The following is a 22,438-nucleotide window of genomic DNA, read 5'->3' on the forward strand; positions in this document are numbered from 1 at the left end:
CCAAGATGTCAGTTCTTACAAACTTGGCATATAGATTCAATGCAATCTCAATCAAAATCCCAGTGTTATTTTGTGGACATCAGCACACTAATTTTAAAATGTATATGGAAATGCAAAAAATCCAGAATAACCAATTTAATATTGAAGGAAAAGGCAGAGGACTGACATTATTCAAATTCAAGACTTACTACAAGCTCCAGAAGTAAAGACAATAATATATATGTTTCAAAGATAATATTTTCAACAAATGGTGTTAGAACAACACATTTAAAAAAAAAATGAATCCAGATAAAGAACTTACAGCCTTCGTGAAAACTAACTCAAAATAGATCACAGACCTAAATGTCTCTCACCCACTGCTGGTGGAAATGAAAAATAGTATAGCCACTTTGGAAGACACTTTGGCAGTTCCTTACCAAACTAAAGATGCTCTGATGATATGATCCAGCAATCATGCTCTTTAGTAACCAAATACATTGAAAACGTGTCTACACCAAAACCTGCACATGAATGTTGGTAGTAGTTATTCAAAATTTCCAAAACTTGGAAGCAACCACAATGTCCTTCAGGAGGTGAATGAGTAAATAAACTGCAGTACATCAGACAATGAATCTGATGGTTAATTTTATGTGTTAACTTGACTGGGTCATATGGTGCCCCAGATATTTGGTTAAACATTATTTCTGGGTGTGTCTATGAGGGTGTTTCTGAATAAAATTAGCACTAAATTTGTGGACTATATATAAAGCACATTAACATCGCCAGTGTGAATGGCCATCATTTAATCCACTGAGGGTGTGAATAAAATTTAAAAAGCACAGAAAGGGAGAATTTCCACTCTCTATGCCTGCCTGATGGTGCTGGAACATTTGTCTTCTCCTACCCTTGGACTGGAAATTACACCATCAGTGCTCCCAGTTCTCAGGCCTTCAGACTCAGACTGTAACAGATACCAGCACTTCTGCTGGTTCTTAAGCCTTTGAACTCAGACTGACATTATACTACAGGATCTCTTGTGTCTCCAACTATAGATAATGGGACTTCTCAGTATATATTTAAAATCTCAGTATATATATACACACAGATATAGAAATATAGATACAGTGGTTTTGGAACCAAAGGTGGCTTTAGAGTAACAAAATATTAAAAATGAGCTTTTTGAATTGATATTTGGGGTTTATGGAATTGGCTTCCTTTTCGGATTAAAGTTGAGATGCTATAATTATATTTCCAGTTGCAAAAAGGGCACTAATAGTTCATGGATACGAACTATTATATACAATATGGCAATAGAAATATGCAAAATCTCTATTTGATATTCCTAAGCAACTATGTACAAAAAGCCAGAAGCTAGAAAATGGTATATGATATTTTGAACATTTCTTTAAAAATCATGAATTTAATGAGATAGATCATTTTGTTGCTACTTCTATGGCTGGACAAAGTGTCAAAGAAAAGAGTGAGCTCAGGGATACAAATTTCCAACTCAAGCGCCACATAAATAACCTGAAAACTTCTATGTTTGCTTTTAAACAGAGCCTTATTTCCTATAGACTTAGGGCTGAGTTGCTGAAAATCAAACACAAAATCTCATCTTCTAAGTGGCTACAATGCAAGTTGAACTCACAGACTCACAAGATGTGTATTTTAACATGAGAGTACTTATTGAGAAAAAACAAATGCTATCCTATAATTGCCACAGAGATGTGTTGGAAGACCTTGATGAAGCTGGAAACATTGAGCCCTAAATTCTGGTGAATCTTCTTTGTCAGTGTTAGAGAAGTCTTCTTTGTCAGTATAGGATTCTTTATATCAGCAGCCCTCCTCGTTCTCAGGCCTTTGGATTCAGGTTGAAATTATACCATCAGTTCTCCTGGGATTCCGGCTCGTACAGGTGGCAGATAATGGGACTTCTCAGCCTCCAGCTTCCATAATAACATTAATCATCTACGTATAATTGAGAGAGAAATAGAGACAGACAGAAAGAGAGAGAGAGAAGGAAAGGATTTGTAAATTGCAGAATATAATTGGTTCTGTTTTTCTGAAAGACAACAATTAATACAACGGAATATTATTAGGCATTTAAAAAATGAGCTATTAAGCCATGAAAAAACATAGAGGAAATGCAAATGTGTATTATTAAGTGAATATTAAGTTTTAAAAAAGCCAATCTGAAAAGACTACATACTGCATGATTCCAACTATATGAAATCTGGAAAAGTCTAAACTATGAATATAATAAAAAAAAAAGTGGTTGCTGAGGATTGGAGGGGGAGATAGATGAATAAGCAGAGCAAAGGGTATTTTTAGGGTAGTGAAATTATTCTGTATAATACTACAGTGGTGGATACATATCACTGTACATTTGTCAAACCCATAGGGTGTACAACATCAAGAGTAAACTCTAATATATGCTATGGGCTTTGAGTGATAATGATTTATAGATGTAGGCTCATTGTTTGTAACAAATGTATCACTCTAATGCAGGATATCAACAGTGTACTTCCTCCTTCCAACTCATACACACAACAGTGAGGTTGAGACATGAGAAGTCTCTGTACTTTCTGGTCAATTTTGCTGTGAACCTAACATTACTCAGAAAATTAAGCTTTTTTTTTTTTTTTACAATGGTTTGACTGCACATCCATAATGAGATATATTCCAAGGACATAAAGCACTGCAATGAATATTTGTAAATAGATTCAGTAATCACATTCTTGGTGGTAGGTTTGGGATAGTAATTCTAAAGCTAAGTGTGTATTTGTGGATGAAGGAAATGAATATTTCTTCATGCTAATGCAGTAATTGGGATGACCATTGTAAGAGAAAGAAGATAAAATGTACAGTAAAATTTGTAAGGTTAAATAGAAGCATACAGTTCTGAATTTGAATATGAAGTATCAGTTTAAACCTATTTTATCTTTTAAAAAATATGTATTTTCTAACTCTGTCTGCTAAAAGGACCTATAAACAGTAACCAACCAATAGCAATGAGTAACTCTAGAACCCAAATTTCAGTCTATCAATACTACTTCCCCATAAATGGTTTGTTAGTATGATGGCTAGTTTTATGTATCAACTTGGCTAGTTTTATGTCTCAACTTGACTAGGCTGTAGTATCCAGTTTTTTAATTCAGTATTAATCTAGGTGTGCTGTAAATGTGCTTTATAAATGTCATTAGCATACACAAAAATTTGACTTAGTAGAGAAAACTATTCTGTCCTAAATAATCTGAGTACGCCTCACCCAGTCAGTTGTAAGGGCTTAATAGTAAAACTGAGAGGAACAGGAAATTCTACCACTAGACTTCAGTATGAGCTCCTATCCAAGAGTTTCTGGCCTGCTGAGCTGCCCATTGGATCTTAGACTTGTCTAGTGAGTTCCCATAAACCTGTAAGTCAATTTCTTGCAAAAAGAAAAATCTCATATTTCCCCACTTTAAAATTTAATGTGGCTAAGAGGAAATTTAAAATTAGCATGTGATTTGCATTTGTGACTTACATTTTAACTCTCCCAGGTAATATTGATCTTTAGGCTCTTGTACCTCTTAGTTTTTTTCTGCAAGTTATTTGTTTGAAAAATTAGGTTGCTTGTCTTATATTTTACTGACTTGTTAAGATTCACACAGCCTACATTTTACATATCATATTCCCAAGATTCAGTATATATTTTCCTGTATATTTTATCTTCATTGGTGATTAGGGCTATAGACTTGGCCATATCCAGGCTTGATTTTGTTTGGCCATGAATACTTTATAGCTGTACTTCAATCAGAATTTGCGTGATGTTGTGCTGCCTATATCTTCATGATATTAGTAGCCATTGATGATAACTGCTTAGATACATTATTTTACTAGTGCTGCAAAATGGTGATATGATGATATAACTTTATAAGCCCTTTTTCATTTATTAGCTTGAATACTTTAAAAATGAGCAATACCTACCCATCAATTACATGAAGGTGCATTTCCCCAGTTTGTGGAAATTATATTCCAATGACATCTGTTGGCGAAACTTGAATGACTCTCATAACGGCTAAAAAAAATGACCCTCTCAATGAAACTGCTTCCCTACATGTTACAAAAATATTTAGGGCAGATTTCAAATGTCACTGACAAAGAATTCCTGGCAATAGATTACAGTACATAAGAAACACACCCCGTAGAATCTCTATGGTTTGATTTAGTCCTACCAAAACCACTTGCAGATTCAATTATGCAGCATGCGGATACAGTACCAGGAAGAGCAGTCCTGAGAGATAATCTCATTCACATCCCATTAAAGCAATGAAGAAGGCTCTTGAGGAGCAACTAACATTTCAAGAGCTAGGGTCTGGGGTCCAAGGCGTGCATTTGATTAAACCAACCCAGCTAGAAGCAATTATCTACAGATTACCTCAGGCATCCTCTGAGAATGAGTTGTTTCTGAGAGGACACAGTGTCATTCAACCTGAATTCAGTAATTACAACAATTCATTTGGAAGACAGAAATTTACCCTCTGCTCTACAGATTAAAGAAAATGAGCTGGCAAATGCCACCACTTCCAAAAATATTCCCAGTCTCATATATCATTTCAACATTATCCTCTTTCTTTTTTAGAGACTTTCCAAACTTCAAAAGTACCCTAAGTCTGAAATATGCATACTCCTTAGATATATGAAGGCTTATAACTTTTGATCTAGAAATAACTTGTACGAACTGAACACAATTTAGGTATTTGGCACAGAAGAATGGGACTGTATGGAAGAAGGAGGGAGTATGTATTTATTTTTATTTTATTTTATTTCATTTATATTTTTTGAGATGGAGTTTCACTCTTGTCACCCAGGCTGGAGTGCAATGGCATGATTTTGGCCCACTGCAACTTCTGCCTCCCAGGTTCAAGTGATTCTCCTGCCTCAGCTTCCCAAGTAGCTGGGATTACAGGCACCCACCGCCACACCCGGCTAATTTTTGTATTTTCAGTAGAGACGGGTTTCACTGTGTTGGCCAGGCTGCTCTTGAACTCCTGACCTCAGGTGATCCGCCTGCCTCCGCCCCACAAAGTGTTGGGACTACAGGCATGAGCCACCGTGCCCAGCCCTCATGAATTTATTAGATAGGCACTTATAGGTCCCTTTATATATGTCAGACAGTATGCTATAAAATAATAATAGAGAAGTAATAGAAAAACTCAAAGATTTGTAGTAACAGTTACATAATAATGGTTCAGTGCCATAAATGCAATAAAAGCAGAGAACCTCTCTTAGTTTACTTGGCTACTTAGTTTACTTGGCTACTATAGCAAAATACCATAAATTTGGTGGCTTATGAACAACAGAAATTTATTTCTTATAGTTCTGCAGACTGGGACATCCAAGGTCAATGTGCTGACAGATTCAATGTCTGGTAAGTTCCCATTTTTCTGGATCATAGATGGCTGCTTTTTCTCTGTGTCTTCACAAGGTGGAAAAGATGAACAGACTCTTTTGGGCCTCTCTCTCTTATAAGGGCACTGATTGGATTCGTGAGGGCTCTGCCCTCATGACATAATCATCTCTCAAAAGTCCCACCTCATAATAACATTATCTTGAAGGTTACATTTCAAAATAAGAGTTTTGGGGTAAAAGAAACATTCAAATCATAGCAGAACCTAATTCAGCCTGGGGCATGCTTGGGAAAACCATTCCAGAAATGGCAACAATTGAGTTGATTACTGGAGGATGGTTAAGAATTAGTTCCAAAATATAGAGAGTTATTGAAAAGAAGGAGCATGTGTGAAACATTCTTACCTATGAAGTAGAATTTGTTTTGTTTTTGGCAGGGAGTTTCATGTTATGTCTGTATGCCTTGGATATATGGTAGAATTCTATGAGAAGTTAAGTTGGCAAAGGCCAGATTACGAAATAATTTGGCATCAAGCATTGAAAAACAAGTTAGAAGGTATCAAAATAAAATACAATCTTACTTGCCACTACATTTAGTGGTGAAAGTCCACCCCTCTTTATCCTTCTCACATAATTGGTCATTAAATACTCCCTTAGTCATTTCTCTGTGGCTACAGAGACCTAGTCTTGCATAGTTACGTAGCAGAGAGCTTGTTGCAATGTTGGTGACCTGATTGTACTCCAGGACTCTACTGTATGTGATCCTGTCTTGCCACTTGATGTTAATTATAGCCTGTAGCCCATGCAAATAAAACTGAGATAAAATATGTGATTTTAATTACTTGGGCCAAATCTCACAATTTGAGGCTGTCACTGCTACCACATCTCTATAAAGTATGAGCTTTGCCTCAATCTGAATTTTTAAACCTACCTTTAAAAATGCTGATCACAACAAAGAGCATTGCACTTTGGCATATTTATCAGGAACACTGGAGTTCTTTGCTCATCTTCATTGAGCAAGCCATAGTAAGCAGAAGGAAAGGAAGTAAGGAAAGAAGGGAGGAAGGAAGGAAAGAAGGAAAGGAGGAGGGAAGGGAGGGAGGGAGAAGGGTACCAAATTAACAGAATACATGTCAACATATCAATTAGTGTTTCTTCCCTGAGCAATGGCTGTACATTGACCCTGATTCTTCAGATAAGATTCTGCACATCAAACCATTGGATAAACTATAAACAATTGTGCAACTATTAATTATTGAATTTTTTTAATTTCTTAATATTCTGCAATCTCCCACTTTACATAAATTTAACTCCAACTTAAATACCTCAGAAAAGATATATTATTGTCAACTGGCAATACTCTCTGTAAACTACCCCTGAAGGCAAAGAACACTCAACACTAAAACAGAGAATGAGTTATGATTAATAACAAGTTACCATAATAGTGGGGTAATCTGCTAAAACAAAATCTTATTTGCTTCTGTTATATATGTGTCAGCATGTGTGTGTACATTTTTATGTATATGTCTATGTGTGTGTACATGTGTTTCTTTTTGGTGAGCCATGTGCCATAAAATCACTAATCTTGGTTTTGGAAATTTGACTTCTCTACCCGAATGAGTTTCTTAAAATGTTTATAATTGGACGGACATTATGGAAACTATATAGGTAGCACTTCGGGGATGTCCCGCTAAATCTTTAGCCTAAGGATATCATTATATTATAATTCTTTCTTCCTGAATCTCATAGTATCTTCATTCTCCCACATTCACGGAGATAAAATGTCAGCCTTTGCTCTTTCATGGATCAGTCATGTCCTTCTGTGGAAGCCTATACCATTCATTCCTTTGTAATTACTAGTTTAATCTCTAAACAACATGGATTCTAAGTAGAAATTCACTATTTCTTAATACAATATTCAGAATTTCTAAATTTCCCTAAGTCTTGCATACAAAGTGAGGGAAAAAATTACGTCCCACAGACAGTAACGTTTTTTTCTGACACCTTTCAGACAGAAAGGGGCAGAAAACTTGCTTGAGAATCAAGTTTCTAACTCTGGTTTTGTTATCACCCAGGAAATCACTTAATTATATTGGGCTATACATTTCTGATTTTTTCAATTATAAATTTATAATACATAATTTTTGAAAATGCTTTTGGCTCAAAACTTATGTTAACTCTATGACTATGATATAATTGGACTGTCTACATCATTCAAATTTAATTTTTAACTTTTCTTTTATTAAGTGAACATAAGTCCCTAGAAAAGGTTCTCTTATACAAGCTAACTTTAATAAATCCAAACTCGAACATTTACCAGCTGGATAACAATTGATATGTGTAACACTGGAATACATAGAAATTTCAGCCTCATCTTCCAGCCTGGGCAGCCGAGATTGCACCACTGCACTCCAGCCTGGGTGACAGAGGGAGACTCTGTCTAAAAAAAAAAAAAAAAAAAAAGAAAGAAAGAAAGAAAATTAAAGCTCAGTACAATGACTACAAAATGAGAGAGCTGAAAGAACGACTCTGTAGTTTTTCTAAAAGGAAGTCTCTACTCCTTAGTGAATAATTTTTCACTTAAGTAAAACCAAGAATTCTGTCCTTTTCCCTCTCCTCTCTGGTAACACTTCTCTTCCAGTTCCACTGTCAAGATAAAAGCCTTTCCCCCTAACTATGATAGGTTAAGGCTTTTAAGAAAGTGTGGACAAGAAAGTCAATTATGAGTTTAAGCTTTGATAATATACTCCAAGTTTTCACAGACAACTAAGTGATTTCTTCCCTTTTCCACCACACTTACTCTGTTTGGATGCAGCCTGCAAGAGAAAATTCACTTATAAAAAGACCCTGGGAAAAATCCCACATGCTCTGAGCCAGCTGCAGAGATGCCACAGTGGTTCCTTAATGACTGCAGCCTAGGGGTGCAGGAACGGGGCCACTAATCCGACTTCAGATGAGCACAGCACTTTTGTGAGACTATGGAAATAGGAGGTCAGACACTATACCTGGGCCATTCAGCAACCTTGTGTCTTCAGGCAAAACTGCAGAGACCTGCTGATCCTGGAAACAGCTTCAGGTACTTCTATCATGAGGAGTGGTCCAGCATGCCTACAGAGGTTGTCCAACCCCAAAAGTTTACTCTGATAGAAAAATAATATTTTTTCCAACCCATTGGAAAGTAGAATTGTCAATGTATTCATTTGCCTGCTTTTTTAAAAAGGATCATCTAACCATAAAACAACCTATAAATAAATATTATTCTTTCTTGTAGTGAGGTGATTAGAAATGATTATTTCACACATATGCTAGATTTTATAGCCTATTAAATAAAACTTACATATGTCATATTCAACTGTATTTTCTCTCTTATTTTAATTTATATTTTGCTAAATATATTAGCATAATTGTATTGTCTGAAGGTAAAACAATCATCTGAAGAACGTCTTCGTGTTGTAGACCTGTGTGCATGGTGTTTCTGTTCTTCATATCAACTGACTGGATTGCTGCCACCTCGTTAGCCAGCTCTCAATCAAGCAAAGAAAGCACATGAATTGAGAGATTGCTGCATATGGCAGACAGTACTGAGTAATCTTTAGGGAATACTTTCTGCCAATTTGGGGTTCTAAATCTGTTTTATGTTCACATTAGTGTCCTCAACTAAGAATAGAATTCCAGCTTCATTCAAGTCACAGTAAGGCTTGTTTTCCTGTTGGAATTAGGATGTATTCCTGAAACTGCATGCATAGAACAGTAAACCAATCACTGAAGAATGAACTATCAGTCTGAAATGCCTAACACAACAATCGTTTAGTCAGTAATAGGAAACAATTTTGCTTTACATTTGAAAGTCTGGCATTTAACTAATGACTTTGTCAATATGGACTAAAGGCCACAGAAAAAGAGCTATGATGAATCTGCTATCAACCTAACTCTGGGCAGTTGTGTGCTTTGTTCTGTTGAGTTCCTGCATATGCATAGCAATAATATTGCCTAGATTCAAAAGAAAGCATAGGAAAGTCCATTTCCTGAATAAAGTACACTAGCCCAGCAGGAAAATCATGTGAGAAAGGTTTGAATGCAAAGGTTATCAGTTAACTACAGCAACCCCAGAGCAGTGCTTGTAGTAAAGAAGCTTTTTAGTTCTTTATAGCTTGTCCTTCCAACAAATACTACTGTGCATTTTTCTGGACAAAACAATATGCCACTTGCTAAAGAAGCCACAGGTCAGTGATACATAGATTCTTTTCCCAAGGAAATTATGATCTATTAAGATGAGTAAACAACTAAATATAAGAGAAGAAGCAACGAATTACTCTTACCCCTCTAGTAAATTATATAGACACCTTAAGATCAGGAACCAGGGGATGCCATCTCTCATCTCTCATCATCACAGATTGTGTTCCTCAGAATTAGAACCTAATATAAGGTTTGGATGCAGGTGGTTAATTTACTTAAGAAGTGATATTAGACAACACTGGTAGGGGAATGAGGAAATGAAACATGGGAGGGAAGGAAGCCAATATTGGCAGCTTTAATTGGCAGGTTATTGTCAGGGCAACCTGCATACAATCCCACTGGAAATGCTGGAAGACAGCCTAGAAAGCCTTCAGGATTACCCATTCACTGATTGCAGAGGACTGGCTTTTTATTCACCAGTTTCCCTCTCATATTGGATGAGGGCTATTGCATGCTGCACAAATTCCTAGATGCTTTCAGCTTGTCCCAAGCATGGACCAAGCACTTTCTGTGGCCATAAAGAGATCTAGGGTTTCCACTGGGAAGCTGCAAACACATTAGTGGATTTGAGTGGTAAAGGAGTATCTGTGAGATGGCAACTTTATCTGTTCACTCCCTTTGCTGTAACTCATAGCATACTTTCAAACATATTGTGAGCATTTAGAGACAAAGTAAGGACAGGGCTTGGCTTTAGCTCACCCCAACTAGAGCATTCCCAGGGATCACAAAACCCACACCACTACCTCACTGATGTCATACCCATTAATAGTCATACAAAGAAAATAACCAATCTATATCATTCTTTTGTGCTCCTGTAATGTTTAATCATGACGCTTACTTAAAGAATTTCAAAAACTGGCCTTAGGAGATCCAAAATCGATTCAAAGTTCCAGAGTGCCCCACCTTGGGAAGCAATGCTGAACAATTTATTCACAGCCTTGTTGCTGCTAACCAGACCACCGGGTGGCTCATTGCTCAAGAGAACCATCACAACCAGATACTGACCGGCATCCCCTACTCTTCCTGTGCTTTGACCAGCCCAGCCTGCATATCTTACCCCTGATGTCAATTCCCATACTTTGCAGATATAAAAATCCCTACTGGCTCTTTTTGGGGAGCCAGCCAGAGAACCCTTGCACCTCTGCTGTCTCCCTTGCATTTGAGTACAAGCCACAAATAAAAGCCTTATCTGGGAAATCAGCCTGGCTCCGTATTAATTACCATTACATGGGGAGCCTAAGAGCCTCTGGTCTGTAACGTTTAGATGACACCAAATTATCCAAGAAATATTGTAAGGTCTATCCCCTATTGCATTTTCTGTGTCTGCACAAACGAATAGTATATTTTCTTTCTCTCTAATTTCTACCTCTATTTATATATTACTTGTTATTATATGAATAAAATATTATAATGGCTTCCCAACTGGTTTCCCTGCCTCCAGTCTGCACTTACTCTAATCCATCACATATATTTTTATCAGATTATCGTATTTTGTCTTCCTTTATTGAATATCTTCAGCAGTTCTTCCCTGTGCATAAGAGCATGCCAGGATTTCTAATGTCCATAAAGGCTGCATTTTGCATTCTATAGAATACTTTTATTTATATTATTGTGTTTACTCCTCCTAACCATCTTATGAATGTGAATTATTATCTGATTTTTGAGATAATCCTTAAAAAGTTTATGATTTTTCTCCACAGAATGTAAGTGAATTCCTTTTACATTTCCTTAAGATAAGAACTTGGAATTAGAGCCCAATAGTATTGTTATCTTCCATTTGCACCCCATTTATTCATTCTTTGTTTTCTGCCCTGCTATGTTCCTAACAAAGCTTACTCACAGCTCTTGCTTGGAATTGGCCTAGCAGGCACTAGCAAGAGATCAGCATGTTTCATAGGTTTGTAAACACAGAAAACCACTGGAAGCCATGCGTCATTTCAGTAGTGAATCTTCTCATGCATCAGTTTGGTACCTCATTATGTAGAGGGTAAATAAAATCAGTCTTCTACATTAAACACACACACATACACACATATACATAGTGCCCACTAATATATAAAATTAGACTCTACCTCAGTATTGGCTTGTCTCTATCTCAAAATGAAACCAGTATTTTAACATGAGGTGAAAGACCATATTAACTTGCCGAGAAAGGGAGCAAGAATTTGTCTGCTTTACTGCTCTTATCTGACAACCATCTCCAGCCTGTCAGAGAATTTGGAAAAGCCCACAGTTAAGCTGGGAATTAAAGTATTTCTTTGACAAGAGCACTGCTATGAGTGCCATCTCCCTAGGGGCTTGGGGTGGGATGACTGTCTTCTGACCTTAATTTTGGTGAAAGTCATTTCAAAGAGATAACTCAACTAGGTTGATTGTATTCCCAGCAGTCTAGTGACATACTGGATGAGGGTCAGACTTGCAAGCGAGAATTTTAAAGGGCAAAAGGCTGTAGCTAAACTACCTGCTGTGCAGCTAAATGAAAAGCAGGGTATAATTGAAAATAACTGCACTCCTACTGATGGCAGATCAAATGGGGCACATGTTCTATGTGCACAGGAGAAATTTGGCCAGAGTTGGTTTAGATCCTGCAAAGAGGTTCAAAAGACGGGGCAAATGGACTTCAGCTGAAAGAGGTGAGAAGAGTATTGCCAAATGCCCAGGAGACGTGAAAGCAATCTTGATTGATGGGCTAGTGGAAATACACTTGTATATGTCAAGGGATGTTAGAGACCAGAAATCCTCGTGATGAAGGAATTTTCTAAGGAACCCACAAAAATATCTCTAAAAAAGCTTTAAACCTCTGCCACATCCAGAGAAAACCAATGCCATATTGGTTCAGGTAAGTTACACATAGAGAACCCATTCATTTGTCTACTGCAGGCAGTCATTCCAAAAGAAAGGGATTTGATTATGGCCATTCCTGGAGGACTGAGATGGTAACACATTATGGTTTTGATTTGCATTTCCCTAATCATTAGTGATGTCGAGAATTTTTTCACGTTTGCTGGCCATTTGTATATCTTCTTTTGAGAATTGTCTATTCATATCCTTAGCCCACTTTTTGATGGGATTGTTTATTTTTTTCTTCTTAATTTATTTGAGTTCTTTGTAGATTCTGGATATTGGTCCTTTGTCAGATGTATAGAATGTGAAGATTTTCTCCCACTCTGTGGGCTGTCTGTTTACTCTGTTGATTGTTTCTTTTGCTGTGTGGAAACTTTTTAGTTTGATTAAGTCCCATCTATTTATCTTTGTTTTTGTTGCATTTGCTTTGGGGTTCTTGGTCATGAAGTCTTTGCCTAAGCCAATGTCTAGAAGAGTTTTTCTGATGTTATCTTCTAGAATTTTTATAGTTTCAGGTCTTAGATTTAAGTCCTTAATCTATCTTGAGTTGGCTTTTGTAAGGTGACAGATGAGGATACAGTTTCATTCTTCCACATGTGGCCTGCCAATTATCCCAACACCATTTGTTGAATAGGGTGTCCTTTCCTCATTTTGTGGTTTTGTTTCTTTTGCTGAAGATCAGTTTTCTGTAAGTATTTGGCCTTATTTCTGCATTCTCTATTCTGTTCCATTGGTCTATTTGCCTAATTTTTATACTAGTACCATGCTGCTTTGGTGACTATAGCTTATAGTATACTTTGAAGTCAGGTAATGTGGTGCCTCCAGATTGATTATTTTTGCTTAGTCTTGCTTTGGTTATGCGGGCCCTTTTTTGGTTCCATATAAATTTTACAATGTTTTTTCTACTTCTGTAAAGAAAGATAATGGTATTTTGATGGGAATTCCGTTGAATTTCTAGATTTCTTTTGGCCATATGGTCATTTTCACAATATTGATTCTACCCATCCATGAGCATGGGATCTGTTTCCATTTGTTTGTGTTGTCTATAATTTATTTCAGTAGTGTTTTATAGTTTTCCTTGTAAAAATTCTTTTACCTCTTTGGTTAGGTATACTCTTAAGTATTATGTATTTTTTTGCAGCTATTGTAAAGAAAGGTTGAATTCTTGATTTGATTCTCAGCTTGGTCACTGTTGGTGTATAGCAGAGCTACTGACTTATGTACATTGATTTTTTTTTATCCTGAAACGTTGTTGAATTCATTGATCAGTTCTAGGAGCTTTTTAGACAGGTCTTTAGGGTTTTCTAGGTATATGGTCATATCATCAGCAAACAGCGAGAGTTTGGCTTCCTCTTTACCAAAGAGTTCCAGCATTCTGTTGAATAGAAGTGGTGAGAGTGGGCATCCTTGTCTTGTTTCAGTTCTCAGGGGAAATGCTTTCAACTTTTTCCCATTCAGTATTATGTTGGTTGTGGGTTTGTCAGAGATGGCTTTTATTACATTAAGTTATGTTCCTTCTATACTGATTTTGCTGAGGGTTTTATCATAAAGGGATGCCGGATTTTGTCAAATGCCTTTTCTGTGTCTATTGTAATAATCATATCATTTTTGCAAGGTTTAGAGGCTTTATTATTGTTGTTGTTATAATATACTATACAGAATAATTACAAACCTAATGTTCTTTTTTGATGAGAATAGTTTGGAAGAAATTTTATTTTCTAAGAGTGACCCAAAAATATCAGAGATCAAGTTCGAGTGGCCAGTTTGAAGACATTTATGCCCTTATGTCCATGAAACACATGCACATTTGACATCAATAGATTCCTGAGAGTAATGACGCGTTGTGTATTGAAATAAATTTCCTAAATGTATTTGATCTCTAAACATGAAAAAGAAACTAGACTGAAATATTGTGCTTACTGACACTTAATTGGATTTGATGTAAAAATGAAATGAAATACCTTTTAAAGTTTCTTTCTTTTTAAAAATATTTCAAGAGTCAGAAAACCTCATTTTTGTAGACAGAGTTCATCGCCCCCGACCCCCCGCAATTTATATGGTAAAATCTTAATTCCCAAGATGATAGTATTAGTAGGTGGGTCCTTTGAGAAGTAATTTAGGTCGTGAGGGTAGAAATCCCATGAACAAAATTAGTGTCCTTATAAAGAGAGATACCAGAGAGCTCTCTGGCCTTATTTTTCCATCATGTGAGACTATAAAGAGAAATCCATAGTTTAAATCCTGGAAGTTGGTCCTCACCAGAATCCAACCATGCTGGCACCCTAATCTCTGACATCCAGCCTCCAAAACTATGAGAAATAAATTTCTGTTGTTTTTAAGCCATGTAGTCTATAGTATTTTGTTATAACAGCCCATATTGACTAAGATACTCATTAAATTAATGGAATTAATTTAAACCTATATACCAGATGATGCCATTTTTTTATTTGACCATTAACATTTAAACTACAGAGAAAAATGATATGACACTATTGAAGATAAATTTGGTTTCAGAATGTTAAAGCAAACTCTCTTCTAATGGATTCAGGTTTAACAAAATAATTCATAATATATACAAACCAATAAATCAAAAATTTAATCATATGATGCCTCCAAACAAGGGCTGAAAACCTCTGACATTAAACACCAAACTTTAAGGGTCAAGATAAAACCAAAATGAGTGAATGAATGAATGCCCTGGGCAAATGTGGTGGGCAGTGAGAGGGGTAACCTTGAGAATACATTTTCCCAAGGACAACATGTAACTTATCATTTATATGCAGAGAAAGCCTTCTCTAAGTAAAACTGTAAAAAGAAAGTTAAAGCAAAAATGAAGAAAGAATAATCATTGATTAAAATTGCAGATAAAGGAACAGAATAAAAAAATAAGAAATACTGCTATAATGAATCATAGTTTAAATATTCACTTACAGGAGGATGCAATTTTAATAAATTTTCCCAAGCAAGAATTTTGTACATTATAGAAAAAATCCAAATACATTGTACCCTGCCCACATAATTTAAGAAACTTTCTTACCACCAGCAAAAGCATGGTAAAGCCACCATTCTCCTTTTCCTGCCCTCAGAATCATTTCTATAGATTACATTTTCTTGGATAGGTTTTGCAATCAGTCTTAAATATGTTACTGTCCTTGACTTTAGCAGTGTCTGCTTACTATTGTAATTTTTGTCTCTTTTGGGTATGCAATCTGTAGGTATTCCTTCCAAATATTTTTTATATAGCCATGGTAGAAGCAACAATACACAGGAGAACTCTATGAGAGCTCATTATGAAACAAAGTGAGGCATAGTCAAATACACAAGAAAAGGTAGATGAGATATGAGAATTCATCCGATTATAACTTGTTTTTGTCACCAACAAGATATTTGTCACATGACTGCACTATCTGTTATGAATTAGAATAATAAAAGAGATATGCCATACAGTAAGAAGCAATTCTCCTTATGGTAAACTATTCCCATCATCTTCTAATGACAAGGAGAATACCATTAAGGATGAATTGCCTCGGTCACTTTCTAAAAGATTTCAATATTGAGTAGAGTGAGTTAGGAAAAATCAAGGTTCTTCTACCAACCTCTTGTTTGAATTAGTGTACTAGTGTCCTCAAGTTTCTCATGCTCCTCTCTTGAAATTATTTTTCAAATTACAATGAGAGTGATTTTATAAAAATACAGATTTTTAAAATTTACTATAATTGATGTTATACACACACACACATATATATGTGTATATATATATATATTTATGGTGTACAATATGATGTTTTGATATGTAGGTATTGTGGAATAACAAAGTCAAGTGTACTAGGCCATTCTGGCATTTCTATAAAGAAATACCGGAGACTGGGTAATTTGTAAAAAAAAAAAAAGAGGTTTAATTGGCTCACAGTTCTTCAAGATGTACAGGGAACATGGTTACAGCATATGTTTGGCTTCTGGGGAGACCTCTGGAAACTTACAATTATGGCAGAAGGCAAGGAAAAGCAGGCACATCACATGGCCAGATGTGGAACAAGAGACAGAGGGGATGATGCCACACACTTTTAAACGACCAGATCTCAGGAGAACTCATTCACTATCACAAAAACAGCACCAAGTAGATTGTGCTAAGCCATTCATGAGAAAGCTGTCCCCATGATCCCAATACCTCCCACCAGGCCCCACCTCCAACACTAGGAATTACAGTTTAACATGAGATTTGTATGGGGACACAGATCCAAGCCATATCATCAAACTATTTAACATATGCATTATCTCAAACATTTACCATTTTCTTGTATGTGCTGAGAATACTTAAAATCTATTTTGTTAGCAATTTTCAATTATGAAATATATTGTTACTATGATGTATAAAGCACAGATTTTCATATGGCCCTCCTTTGCTAAAATAGCTTCAGTGGTTCTCATTATTTCTAGGAAACAAAACTCTTACATTTAAAAAAAATGTAAAGGACAAATTTCTCAGTATGAACAGAAGACCTGCCCAGCCTATTTCCTGTTCAAATCTTTAACCTCATGACACATCATGCCCTGGGGTTCATTCTGTCCCAGCCACAGTGTCAACTTTCAGGGCACCCTACTGAGCTCAATTGCTCCTATGACACAGAGCTTTGCAAATTGAATTTCCTCTCTCTTGAAATCTTTTGCCTTCTTGTATTATTTAGCTTATGCCTATTCCTCCTTGTATTTATGTTTGTCTTTGCCATGAGAATGTTTTCTTGGATAAAATCCTCAGTTAAAATCAGCCTATCATACAATCCCTTAGCAATATTCATGTCTTTTTCAGAGCCCTATCATAGCCTCAATTTTAAAATATGGCTATTTTTACTTAATGTTTATCTCCTGATCTGCCCAAGAGGGTAAGCTCCACAAATACAGAGAGGGAAGAATCTGTATTTGTTCCACATTGTATCACAACTACTCAACTGTCTAAAAATAAAAATGCAAAGGAAAATGATATTAACTAAAAGTTCAAAAGTGTTTGGAGACTATTGGGAGGAGGGACAAGTTGACATATATCAGTATGATATGTGTTTTATGCCTTTAGCTGAGCCTAGTAAATTGTTTGAAACCAAGACTTATGCACATGAAAGATTAATTAACCATTAATGAGTAAATAGCACAGTAATAACATACAGAAGGTTTTTTTAAGTTAAAAGTGTTAATATGTATGTACTCACTTTAGAATAGTCAATAGACAAACATCTGAAGTTTAGAGACACTTGTTTTTCCAACATCATACAGCATTATGAAAGTAATTTAAGAATAGCAAAACAAAATAAATACACTCTATGACACCAAAACTAGATTTATAGTGTTCCTGAAAATTAAAAATATTGGAAACTAAAAACATAGTGTATTAGTTTGTTTTCACACTGGTTTAAACATACTACCTGAGAATGGGTAATTTATAAACAAAAGAAGTTTAATTGATTCACAGTTCCACATGGCTGGAGAGGCCTCAAGAAACTTACAATCATGGCAAAAGGGGAAGCAAGGTATGTCTTACATGGCGTGAGGAGAGAGCACGCACAGAGGAAACTGCCACTTTTAAACCATCAGACCTGGTGAGAACTCCCTCACCATCATGAGAATAATATGGGGGAAACATTCCCCATGATCCAATCACTTCCAACCAAGTCCCTCCCTCAACATGTGCAAATTGCACTTCGAGATAAGATTTGGGTGGGGACATGAACCAAACCATATCCCATAGGTGGGCTTGTTTATCAAAGTGTTCCCTTCATCTAGTACATAGTCAACTTAAACTTGTTTTTAATTTAATTGTGTTTATTTTGAGGGTTATGAGGACTTTAAGTAGAGAGTGACAAAATACGCATTTTAAAATACTAGAAAAAGTGTGGAAGGCAGTTTAAAAGAAGACAAGATTTGAGAATTAGAAGGCTGCATGATTTTTTTAAATAAATAAACTTTAATTTTAGAGCAGTTTTAGATTTACAGAAACTTGAACAGAAAACACAAGAGTTCCCAGAATTCCCTCTGTCTCCTTGCCCTCAGTTTCTTGTATTATTACAATCTTGCAATTGCATGGTACATTTGTTACAATTGCCTAGCCAACATTGATATATTATTATTAGCCAGTCAGTAGTTTTTATTTTATTTTATTTTATTTTATTTTATTTTACTTTAAGTTCTGGGATACATGTGCAGAATGTGCAGGTTTGTTACATAGATATACACATGCCATGGTGGTTTGTTGCACACATTAACCCATCATCTACATTAGGTATTTCTCCTAATGCTATCCCTCCCCTTGCCCCCCAACCCCTGACAGGCCCTGGTGTGTGATGTTTCTCTCCCTGTGCCCATATGTTTTCATGGTTCAACTCCCACTTATGAGTGAGAACATGTGATGTTTGGTTTTCTGTTTCTGTGTTAGTTTGCAGAGGATCATGGCTTTCGGTTTCATCCATGTCCCTGCAAAGAACATGATCTCATTCTTTTTTATGGCTGCATAGTATTCCCTAGTTTATAGGTACCACATTTTCTTTATCCAGTCTATCATTGATGGGCATTTAGGTGGGTTCCATGTCTTTGCTATTGTAAATAGTTCCACAATCAACATATGTGTGCATGTATCTTTATAGCAGAATGATTTATATTCCTATAAGTGTATACCCAGTAATGGGATTGCTGGATCAAATGGTATTTCTGGTTCTAGATCCTTGAGGAATTGCCACACTGTCTTCTACAATGGTTGAATTAATTTACATTCCCACCAACAGTGAAAAAGCATTCCTATTTCTCCACAGCTTCACCAGCATCTGTTGTTTCCCGACTTTTTAATAATCACCATTCTGACTGGCATGAGATGGTCTCTCACTGTGGTTTTGATTTGCATTTCTCTAATGATCAGTGATGTTGAGCTTTTTTTCATATGTTCATTGGCTGCATAAATGTCTTCTTTTGAGAAGTGTCTGTTCATATCCTTTGCCCACGTTTTGATGGGTTTGTTTTCTTTTCTTGTAAATTTGTTTAAGTTGCTTGTCAATTCTGGATATTAAACCATTGCCAGATGGGTAGGTTGCTAAACTTTTCTCCCATCCTATAGGTTTCTTGTTCACTCTGTTGCTAGTTTTCTTTTGCTGTGCAGAAGCTCTTTAGTTTAATTAGATCCCATTTGTCAATTTTGGCTTTTGTTGTAATTGCTTTTGGTGTTTTTGTAATGAAGTCTTTGCCATGCCTATGCCCTGAATGTCATTGCCTAGGTTTTCTTCTAGTGTTTTTATGGTTTTGGGTTTTACTTTTAAGTCTTTAATACATCTTGAGTTAATTTTTGTATAGGGTATAAGGAAGGGGTTGCGTTTCAGTTTTTTGCCTATGGCTAGCCAGTATTCCCAGCACCATTTATTAAATAGGGAATTCTTTTCTCATTACCTGTTTTTTTCAGGATATGTAGTGTTATTTCTGCTGTCTCTTTTTTGTTTCATTAGTCTATATAACCGTTTTAGTACAAGTACCATGCTGTTGTGGTTATTGTAGCCTTGTAATATCGTTTGAAGTCAGGTAGCATGATGCCTCCAGCTTTCTTCTTTTTGCTTAGGATTGTCTTGGCTGTACAGGCTCACTTTTGGTTCCATATGAAATTTAAAGTAGATTTTTCTAATTCTCTGAAGAATGTCAATGGTAGTTTGATGGGAATAGGATTGAATCTATAAATTACTTGGGCAGTACAGCCATTTTCACAATAATGATTCTTCCTAACCTTGAGCATGGGATGTTTTTCCATTTATGTGTGTGTCTTCTCTTATTTCCTTGAGCAGTGGTTTGTAGTTCTCCTTTAAGAGGTCCTTCACATCCCTTGTTAGTTGTATTCCTAGGTAGTTTATTCTCTTTGTAGCAATTGTGAATGATTGTTCATTCATGATTTGGCTCTCTGCTTGTCTATTGTGATGTATTTGAATGCTTGTGACTTTTACACACTAATTATGTATCCTGAGACTTCGATGAAGTTGCTAATCAGCTTAAGGAGTTTTTGAGCTGAGACGATAGGGTTTTCTAAATATACAATGTAGGGACCAGCCCCACAGGGTCGGTGGGTCTCTCCTTGTGTGCGGCGATGAGAGAGTGTAGAAATAAAGACACAAGACAAAGAGATAAGAGAAAAGGCAGCTGGGCCCCGGGGACCACTACCACCAATGCGCAGAGACCGGTAGTGGCCCCAAATGTCTGGCTGCACTGCTATTTATTGGATACAAGGCAGAAGGGGCAGGGTAAAGAATGTGAGTCACCTCCAATGATAGGTAAGGTCACGTGGGTCACGTGTCCACTGGACAGGGGGCCCTTCCCTGCCTGGCAGCTGAGGCAGAGAGGGAGAGGAGACAGAGAGAAAGACAGCTTATGCCATTATTTCTGCATATCAGGGACTATTAGTACTTTCACTAATTTACTACTGCTATCTAGAAGGCAGAGCCAGGCGTACAGGATGGAACATGAAGGTGGACTAGGAGTGTGACCACTGAAGCACAGCATCACAGGGAGATGGTTAGGCCTCCGGATAACTGCGGGTGAGCCTGACTGATGTCAGGCCCTCCATAAGAGGTGAAGGAGCAGAGTCTTCTCTAAACTCCCCCGGGGAAAGGGAGCCTCCCTTTCCCGGTCTGCTAAGTAGCGGATGTTGTTCCTTGACAGTTTTTGCTACCGCTAGACCACCGTCCGCTCAGCAACGGGCGTCTTCCCAGACGCTGGCATTACCGCTAGACCAAGGAGCCCTTCTGCTGGCCCTGTCCGGGCATAACAGAAGGCTCGCACTCTTGTCTTCTGGTCACACCTCACTATGTCCCCTCAGCACCTATCTCTGTATGGCCTGGTTTTTCCTAGTTTATGATTGTAGAGCGAAGATTATTATAATATTGCGATAAAGAGTAATTACTACAAACTAATGATTAATGATATTCATATATCTCTAATATCTATATCTGGTATAACTATTCTTGTTTTATATTTTATTATACTGGAACAGCTCCTGTCTTTGGTCTCTTGCCTTGGTGCCTGGGTGGCTTGCCGTCCATGATACAATCATGTCATCTGCAAACAGAGACAATTTGACTTCCTCTCTTCCTATTTGAATAAGCTTTATTTCTTTCTCTTGCCTTATAGCCCTGGCCAGAACTTCCAATACTATGTTGAATACGAGTGGTGAGAGAGGGCATCCTTGTCTTGTTCTGGTTTTCAATGGGAATGCTTCTAGCTTTTGCCCATTCAGTATGATATTATCTATGGGTTTGTCATAAATCCAATATCAATCAACTGCATATTGGTGGATAAGCTTTTTGATGTGCTGCTGGATTTGGTTTGCCAGTATTTTATTGAAGATCTTTGCATCGATGTTCATCAGGGATATTGGCCCAATGTTTTCTTTTTTTGTGGTATCTATGCCAGGTTTTGGTATCGGGATGATGCTGGTCTTATAACATGAGTTAGGGAGGAGTCCCTCCTTTTCACTTGTTTGGAATAGTTTCAGAAGAAATGGTACCAGCTCCTCTTTGTATCTCTGGTAGACTTCAGCTGTGAATCCATCTGGTCCTGGGCTTTATTTTGGTTGGTAGGCTATTAATTAGAGCCTCAAATTCAGAACTTGTTATTGGTCTATTCAGGGATTCAGATTCTTCCTGGTTTAGTCTTGGGAGGGTGTATGTGTCCAGGAATTTATCCATTTCTTCTAGATTTTCTGGTTAATTTGCATAGAGGTGTTTATAGTATTCTCCGATGATAGTTTGTATTTCCATTGGGTCAGTGGTGCTAGCCCCTTTATCATTTTCTGTTGTGTCTACTTGATTCTTCTCTCTTTTCTTCTTTATTAGTCTAGCTAGCAGTCTATCTAGTTTGTTAATTTTTCCAAAAAACAGCCCCTGGATTTATTGATTTTTTGAAGGTATTTTGGTCTCTATCTTCTTCAGTTCTGCTCTGATCTTAATTATTTCTTTGTCTTTGCTATCTTTTGGATATG

At 36.7% G+C, this 22,438-nt stretch overlaps 1 long non-coding RNA gene across 1 annotated transcript; it reads right to left on the bottom strand.

Annotated features, from left to right (window-relative positions):
- Window positions 1–1,443: 1,443 nt before the first annotated feature.
- On the bottom strand, window positions 1,444–7,807 carry LOC134759450 (uncharacterized). The gene is made up of 3 exons (XR_010135665.1): window positions 7,685–7,807; window positions 6,299–6,374; window positions 1,444–1,947 (listed from the first exon to the last, which is right to left on the bottom strand). It is a non-coding gene; the product is annotated as an uncharacterized LOC134759450 (long non-coding RNA).
- Window positions 7,808–22,438: the final 14,631 nt, after the last annotated feature.

This window comes from Pongo abelii, chromosome 1 (genome assembly GCF_028885655.2).
Source record: "Pongo abelii isolate AG06213 chromosome 1, NHGRI_mPonAbe1-v2.0_pri, whole genome shotgun sequence".
NCBI classification, from domain to species: domain Eukaryota; kingdom Metazoa; phylum Chordata; class Mammalia; order Primates; family Hominidae; genus Pongo; species Pongo abelii.